We start from the raw sequence: 7,902 nt of genomic DNA, 5'->3' as shown, positions 1-7,902 counted from the left end.
CTTTGAAGTCAACCGCCTAAATGTGATGTAATACCACATAGTTTGGCAACTTTTAATTCGCACACAATGTTATGCGTCCTGTCTTGACAAAGTCTTGGCGTCAACTTGTTGGAAAAAATTTCGAACGCAGACGAAGAGACATAATTTTGGACTGTAATGAACAAGGCATAACATGTAGCATAAAAGTAGGCATAAGAAGTGAAAATCATCTGTTGCAAACCGAAAAATTGCGTGTAGCTCTTGCCATGCGTCAAATATAACATAATATAATACAATATAATGAAATATAACAATAAAATGCAACATAATGGGAACATCACATAACATTACAATGAGCTACAAATATAGCGGTATATACCGCAATATAATGCAGATATAACAATATAATACAACATAATACAAATATGACATGATATAGCACAGATCAACATAAATATCACGGCTCCTTCCAAAACAAAGGATGTGCAGGCAAGGCATCAGCAACCAAGTTCCATTTCCCTGTCAGTTGGTTCGCCAACGTGACCGAAGCGACGTTATCACCCAAATTCCCTTTCTTTCCATGTCACAAATGAGGGCAATTTAGATACACATTACAATGCGGAGACCGGTCCCTAGCTTGATAAGTGTAAGGCGTATGACGCACCTTTGACGTCATATTAGCTGGTCCCCGCTTCGCAGCATCCTACGGATATTGATCCCTTATCGCTAGACCTACGAAATGCTTACCACCGCACTCTTCGGGTTTTCAGCAGCACTAAGATGTTGATTTCGTAACGCTAGCTCATGTTTAAAGAGGTGTGTAAGTGGTCCCCACTCTGTAGTAGTCCAGCGCGGTCCCCACTTGGGAGGGCTTACAAACAGGGGTGTGTGTGTGTGTGTGTGTGTGTGTACAGCCTAGTTCAAAGAACGGACCACAAAGAGCCATTGATGGCAGGCTAATCAGTGTTAACAATAGGCTCAAGTCTTTGTGTATATATATATATATATATATATATATATATATATATATATATATATATATATATATATTTGTTACTCCCCGGAGCGCCGTGCCCTGACCAGGTAAGCTATATCGAGAACCTTTGAGCCATCCACCTCCGATCCCTCGCTCACGACGTCGTTTGTTCCAATGTGAAGAACAACAGAGTGGGCCCCGCTCCCATTCACGGCAGCAAGCAACTGCTTTCTCAAACGACGGCTTGCTCCGCCTGACATGGAGGTGAGGAAACTCCACTGCCCCGGACAGTGGCGTGGATGGCAGCTTCCTGCAGGTACTTAACATTCGAGTCACCAGTCAGCAGAATCCACTCGCGCGGAGCGCAGCGGAGCTGAGGTTTCAGGAGTCATCGGTGCGCCAGTTGTTTCAGCGGACGGTGAGATGTCCTCATCACCCCTGTCTCCACCGGTTTGTCTTGAGCTGTGCAGCTGTTTGCCGTCCGACTTTAGTCTGGGCTATGTATAATCTCAGCATGCTTTGCGAACCAGCGAGGTCAGTGGTTAAACATCCATCTAAATTTAGATTAATGTGATTCCCGCCATGCTATCCATTTGGGTAACTCTAAGAAATGATGGGACAGGCGTGGAATCTTGTTGATGTATGGTTAACCTCAGGAGACCCGGCTTTTGTTTGGGTGCTGGTAGTTTTCGTTATCACCTTGTGTGCTTTAGTCTGCAGCGCTGTAGTCACAAATGTGGGACATGGGGTTTTGAGATTAATACATCCGGCTGTTTCAACATTAAAGGGGGTGTTTCACATCTGTGTGATATTTTGAACTGATGTGATCATTTTGAAGATAATTCCGAGCAGTTTACGGACATGCTCTTTTAAAGGCTCAATATTCTTGTCTATGAACTTTACACCCGCGACTTTGTGCAGGCTTTTTCATGCCGACTATTTCAAAGTCACCAGGGCATACATGACTCGGTACGAACGTCACGTGAATTCCACCGCCCTAATGGCTATGCAGTGCTTAATGCCAAACAAACTTATGTTCATCAAACTGTTCGTGTCTGGCGTACGTTACACGATTCGCGGTATTAACGGAAGCCCACTGGGCTTCAACCACTTTATTGAGTTGATTGCAGGTTTCCAACACGAACCTCGGGTTGGGCTGCGTAACACAGAAATTTTAACTGTGGTATGATTTATGATTGAAATAACGTTGCGAAGGGAATAGCTTAAGACTGCCACCATAAAGAAGCGGGTAAATTCAATAAAAATATAAAATCACGGACAAATAAAATCTCGCTTCTTGAAGTAATCAGACAATGACGCGCAAGAAGTAAGTGCACTAAATACTGCAATTGCGTTGTGTTGAGCAGCTTTTTACACTTAAAAACAAACCAGTAGTCACAAGTGGGCTCACTTTTTCATATATGATATTGCCTCAAAATCTCCAAACGTATAGGATTCCCTCACGGAGTTAGTGACGTATTCAGGAGAAGCAGCTTGGATGATAAGAAAATTGTCAAGCCGGGTTTTTCATTGAAATTGTGAGGAGCGAATGCGATGATGCTTTTCTTTGGAATTAGAAGAAATACAAGCTGATATTTTAAGACAGGGGGCGCCAGTATGACCATTGGGGTTAATGAGCAGTGAGTAATGAGCAGTGGAAAGGAGGGCTGAATGCGTAGTGCCATATTATCACCGGCCATAACGCTGCTATGTGTTCTAAATGAGGCGAGGTGCCCACCTGCCCATGTATGGCACCTTTTGTGGCACCACGTATGGCACCATACATGGCACCTTGCGTGGCACCTTGTTTGGCACTATGACACATGCCCATGTATGCCCATGGCATACATGGGCAGGTGCAATGGGTGCAACCGGCTTTGAAAAGCAGGGGGCATGGGACACGTCATTTGGGCATGACCCGATGCCGCGGCCGCTAGGTGACGGCCCGATGTTAGTGGACACGGTCTCCGTTCATTACATTCCCTATTCAGGCAGCCTTCAACTCATCCGGAACATATATCTAAAGATGGTTTAAAGTTTAAAGCTTGAATGATTTTTGAGATACTGTTGACTTCATAGCACTGATAACTGGAATGTCAGATATCGCTCCGCAGCTTTATGTCTCAGATTGTGTGAACGTCTTTTCTCGTTCATGGTGGCGTCCCTGCGCAAAAATGTTTTTCTTTCTATTCAAGCTTCACATGTGAAACATCATCTTGCATTATCAATTCATAGCACCGAAGTGCCGGCATAGGACGAAGGCTATGTTCATCACCACCCCTGTCGCAAAAGCTAGACACGCCTTGGCCACCGAATAAATGATTTTTTCTTGTGTTCATATTGAAGCTCAAAGCCTTCCATCCAGATAATGAAAAGTATTCATAGAGTACCTGCTTGTCGACCGTACTGCACTTTACACCAACTTTTTGAAAACTCCCCGCTGAAACCGCCTCCCTCATTCTACACCGGTTATATTGCAATAACCACACTCTTGTTGCAACGATCTTATTTACAGAAAGTGCCAGTTACTCCCCTAAACACGGGGTAGAGCGTATGATCCCGTGAAGATCACTATCTTTGCACGATCGCTAAATTCGTTGGCCCAATGAGGTATGCTGAAGTTCCCTGCGCATGCCATGTGTCAAACCTGTCGGCACAACAATGAAAAAGATGTCAAGGAAAGCCAGAAAATATTCATAATTTGCTGCAAATTTCCTCAAACAGAACAGGCAAAAGACGTGGGATCACCATTCCCGGAATAGGGACAACCGGCGCCCGGTTGGGGAGAGGGAGAAGTTGGCTTACGCCCTGTGCTTTTCAAACACAGGTCAAAAAAAGAAAGCTCGCAACAACACGATATTTTCAGTACTGGCCCACCCACCAATTTGGCGTCCCTTGTGCGAATTTCAAGTTTTGATGTACGAAGATCAGTGACCTAGGTCAGCTGAAAATGGGTCAACTGCTAAAAAAAACATGCATTCCTTTTTTGGGTCATTGGACATTGTTCAAACTTGCTATGGTTAAAAAAACTAGATAGCACGCACAACTTGCATCGTTCGGATTATACCAAAAAGACGTGTTAGCGATCTAAAACCAGGTCAATTTTCGCTATTTTGGGGGTAACGATGCAAATTTGTACGTATTTTACGTGGTTTTGACGTTTGTATGTGAGGAAAAGAGTACTAACTTACATGCACAGCCATCATATGACCAAAGAACGCATGACCTACGCCCAGGTCATGGCCCACCTCCATATGTGCCTTCTGCAAAACACATGGTAAACTTAACACAGACAGTTTGACTGTACCGGAATTCGAATACAGTTCCCAAAACATGTGTTATCATTCTAACGCAAAATAACGTTACAAGAGATCACATAAGGACATGTTAAGCCATATGAGGTCATTCAAATTTAATTACCTATGTTTTCATTGAAGGAGATGCTAGGTGAACGAATTCGACGCGTGTAACCGCCTCCTGATCATGCTTGTGAACCTGATGACGTTTAATTTCATATACCACCGGGCCTGTCGGCCCAAAATGGTATTCTTGTCTCTGGGATACTTTCGCTCGGCAGCTGCACCCAATAGAATAAACTTAGAAGCACATCACGAAAAGTATCGTTTTTGTAGGCTACTGGCAGACAAATTTTGAGCGGTGACCCGATCTGACCAAACCCCTGTGGGGAACAGAAATGGTCAGAATGGATTCCTCACAATCTTAGAGCGATTATTCAGCATTTGTATGAGGATTTGGACCGAAATAGCCATCTTGAAGCCATCTTCTTCAAGGCAATCTGCAAGGCAAAATCCATCTTTTAGACATCTTCGGTGCGGTCCACAGTCCTGCCCTTCTTAACATCTAAACATTTCCAGCGCCTGAGTTGCAAACCCGCGAAAACACACTGTTTTTTCGCGGACACTATTTTAATGTCACCCAGGCATCTATGTTGCAATGGTGCTATTCATATCCTGCCATTTCATTGGCCATGCGGCCAACAAAACCAAGGATCAAGCAATTGCACTTTGAGAAGCATATGCACTAAACAAAAAAATTGTGCTATTTAGAGCATCCTTTTGTACTTGAAAATATATCAATAGCTATCAGTGAGCTTTTTTCATGTCTGAACCTTCCTTCAAAATCTTCAAATATGGAGCATTTCTTTGAACGCTTAGTTCCGTGTACTCAATATCCGTCTTGACGCGTACACATAAATTTTAACTGCATCTATTGGAACGAACGTTTATGACCTTTCATGACCTCTGCTGACCTCACATTCAAGCTAAGGTAGAAAACATGGTATGTGTTTTTCATTCTTTGACGAAACGTACACAACGGTGTCTGCTTTTGTCATGCAGCGCCTGGAAGTTGAAGATCTCAGAATGGGGGAGTCAAATCCCCCCCCCTAGCCGGGCGGGGTTGTCTCAGACCCCCCGGCCGGGCACAGTGCAAGAGGTTAATACCCTCTCCAACGCCCCGAAAATATTTGGTTAGCGACGCCTCAACATGGCAGGCTTTCCATGCTGGAGACCGCGTGTCTTATCAGCTGCCTTGTAAGGCAATTTGCAACGCAAATGACAGGGCCTCACTGCTCAATATCCGTAGCACGCTGCGCTCAAGAGGCACTAACCTAATATTTTCGCTCGTATTGGACAGCTCACCAACCTCACAATTTCCTTGGGAGCACCTTGGCAAAAATGCCACAATCCTTGGCAGCACCCGCGCTGAAAGCGAGAGGATAAGAATAAAGTTAAGATTTTTAGTTGCACGTGAGGCTAGTCGCAGGTGTCCTTTACTTGTAATAGACGATAATATTGCGTTCGCCGCAGGGAGTCATCGAGCAAAGTAAGGCTAATGGTTGCTGTGCATGAATAGGACAATCCTCCTTTTTTATTATTCAAAACCCACAGCATCGCCAATATTTGAGCTTGAGATTGCTCTGGATTTTCACAGTTGATTTCTGGGTGTTAGCAGCCTACACTCAAAACCTTTAAGCATTTTACAGCGAGTAAAACCTGTGGTACATCGGTAAGCTGTTATGTTTTTCATCCCTCACCGCGTTGTAAACCCTCTGCATTTTCCATCGTGTCCAGAGTAAACCCTTCAGATGACCACCTGCATACGAGGTTTGCTGTCAAGACAGCGGCAAATGCAAAGGGTTTACCACCAGTTGGATGGCGAAAAACGTTTCTGTGCCTCTAACCTGTGTGCCGCAGGTGCCACTCGCTGGCAAATGGTAGGCAAGTTTGGTGTGTACTTGATGAAACGAAGGATTTAGTTGATTCAGAAGCCGACTTATTTAGGCTCTTTCAATTATAACAAAATGTATAGCATTACAGAATAACCAGGCATTTAAAGTTGAAATGGAGGCCGCAGATGCGTTTACTTCGACTACGCGTAAGAATTTCCACCAATCATGATACAACACAAAATGCGACCATGATGTGAATCGCGGTTGGATTTATGTGGGTGGATTGAGACTTTGGCATCACCTCGTGTAGAAGTTGCACCGTTTTCTTTTCAAACGTTAAGCTGGTGCGCGAGTGGCATGCAGTACTCCCGCGGTACGCATCACCGGTGCGCCCATAGCACGTCGGCTGGGTGGCAACTAAATGCGTGCAACCGATATGAGCCAGGTAACTCATCCGTCATGCAGTGCAAGCTGAGTGTATCGTTAATTTGCCGCTGATTCTATCCATTTGCTGTCGTGAGCCAAGCAAGTTGATTATGCCAGTCGAATAACAAGGAACGAACAGTCCAGTAGAATTTGACACGCGGCGCATCATAAGAAGCGCGTGTTTAACTTACATCAAAAGACTTGGCCATACATCTCAGAGATGTAAGGCCGAGTCTTACGCTCTGTTGTCGCACCAAATTGAGCGATTATCCAGAAATTGCCTTCCCTGACAGCCACGGCCTGACTTTGAACCTGCCACAGGTCAGCGACCTTACAAGGTAGTCCCCATTTTCTAATAACACAAGTTTTGCAATTCAATTGTATGCACAGATATGTAACGTTTGACGTCGACATGCCAGCGGTTCGGAAATAATTCTGAAAAATCCTTCGGGGGTCAAAGTAGTCCATCCCGAGCGCGTGTTTAAAGAACCGGAGCATCGTGTCAGTGCCTCGTCAAGGATTTCCGTCACACTCAGCTCCTGAGGCTACATGGCACCACCTGCTTTTTACCCTGGCAGGAAGGGCGGCCATCATGGGGACGCAGATCTCGTGCCTCTAATTTCCACGACACGCACCTTGGCATATGATGTTCCTCAGTGTCTGGTTCAACCTAACCTCTTTGGCAGCAACCCGCCTGCCAGATGTTTTTTTATGCCTTGCCGGAGAGTGTTGACCTGGCACAAGCATGCAATTCCCCATCTTGTCTGGCGTTGGAATATTTCAATGGTGGTAAAAACTTTCTAAGTCATGCCCACTCTGCTAGGCACAGTGATATCTTTCCATTTCAAGTCCATCTGAAACGCACATTTGACTCACACAATCGCGCAACTCATTTATCAACTAACGCGCATCATACAGAACACAGACTCGAGTTGTGGCAGACGGACTTGTGGGACTTGACACTAACACCCAACACAAACACCATCGTAGGCAGTGAAGTTCTTCTCCCTCCTCACTGAAAGCTCGCCTTCCTACTTTTGTTATCATCAATATTGCATCTTAACTCCTAAAGGCATCAGTCAACAAGTATGAGACTATACAAACGTGGAGGCCCGCAAACTTTTACAGCTGCTTGTAAACATTGAATGGGACAGAGCATTCGACAACGGCGTTGGCACGGTCATAACTAACTTCACTCAGCCAGCGCTCGCAGCTGCTGCTGAAGCCATCCTGACAAAAAATCGACGCGAAAGACCGCGATAAACCTTGTGCCAATGCTGCTATAGAAAGAGCTGAGGAAAAGAGAGCCTTATGTTCCTAACCTGTTCAG

The sequence above is a fragment of the Pollicipes pollicipes genome, unplaced genomic scaffold (genome assembly GCF_011947565.3).
Source record: "Pollicipes pollicipes isolate AB1234 unplaced genomic scaffold, Ppol_2.1 Scaffold_4219;HRSCAF=4965_pilon_pilon_pilon, whole genome shotgun sequence".
Taxonomy (NCBI): domain Eukaryota; kingdom Metazoa; phylum Arthropoda; class Thecostraca; order Pollicipedomorpha; family Pollicipedidae; genus Pollicipes; species Pollicipes pollicipes.
This window is presented reverse-complemented; position numbering follows the sequence as displayed.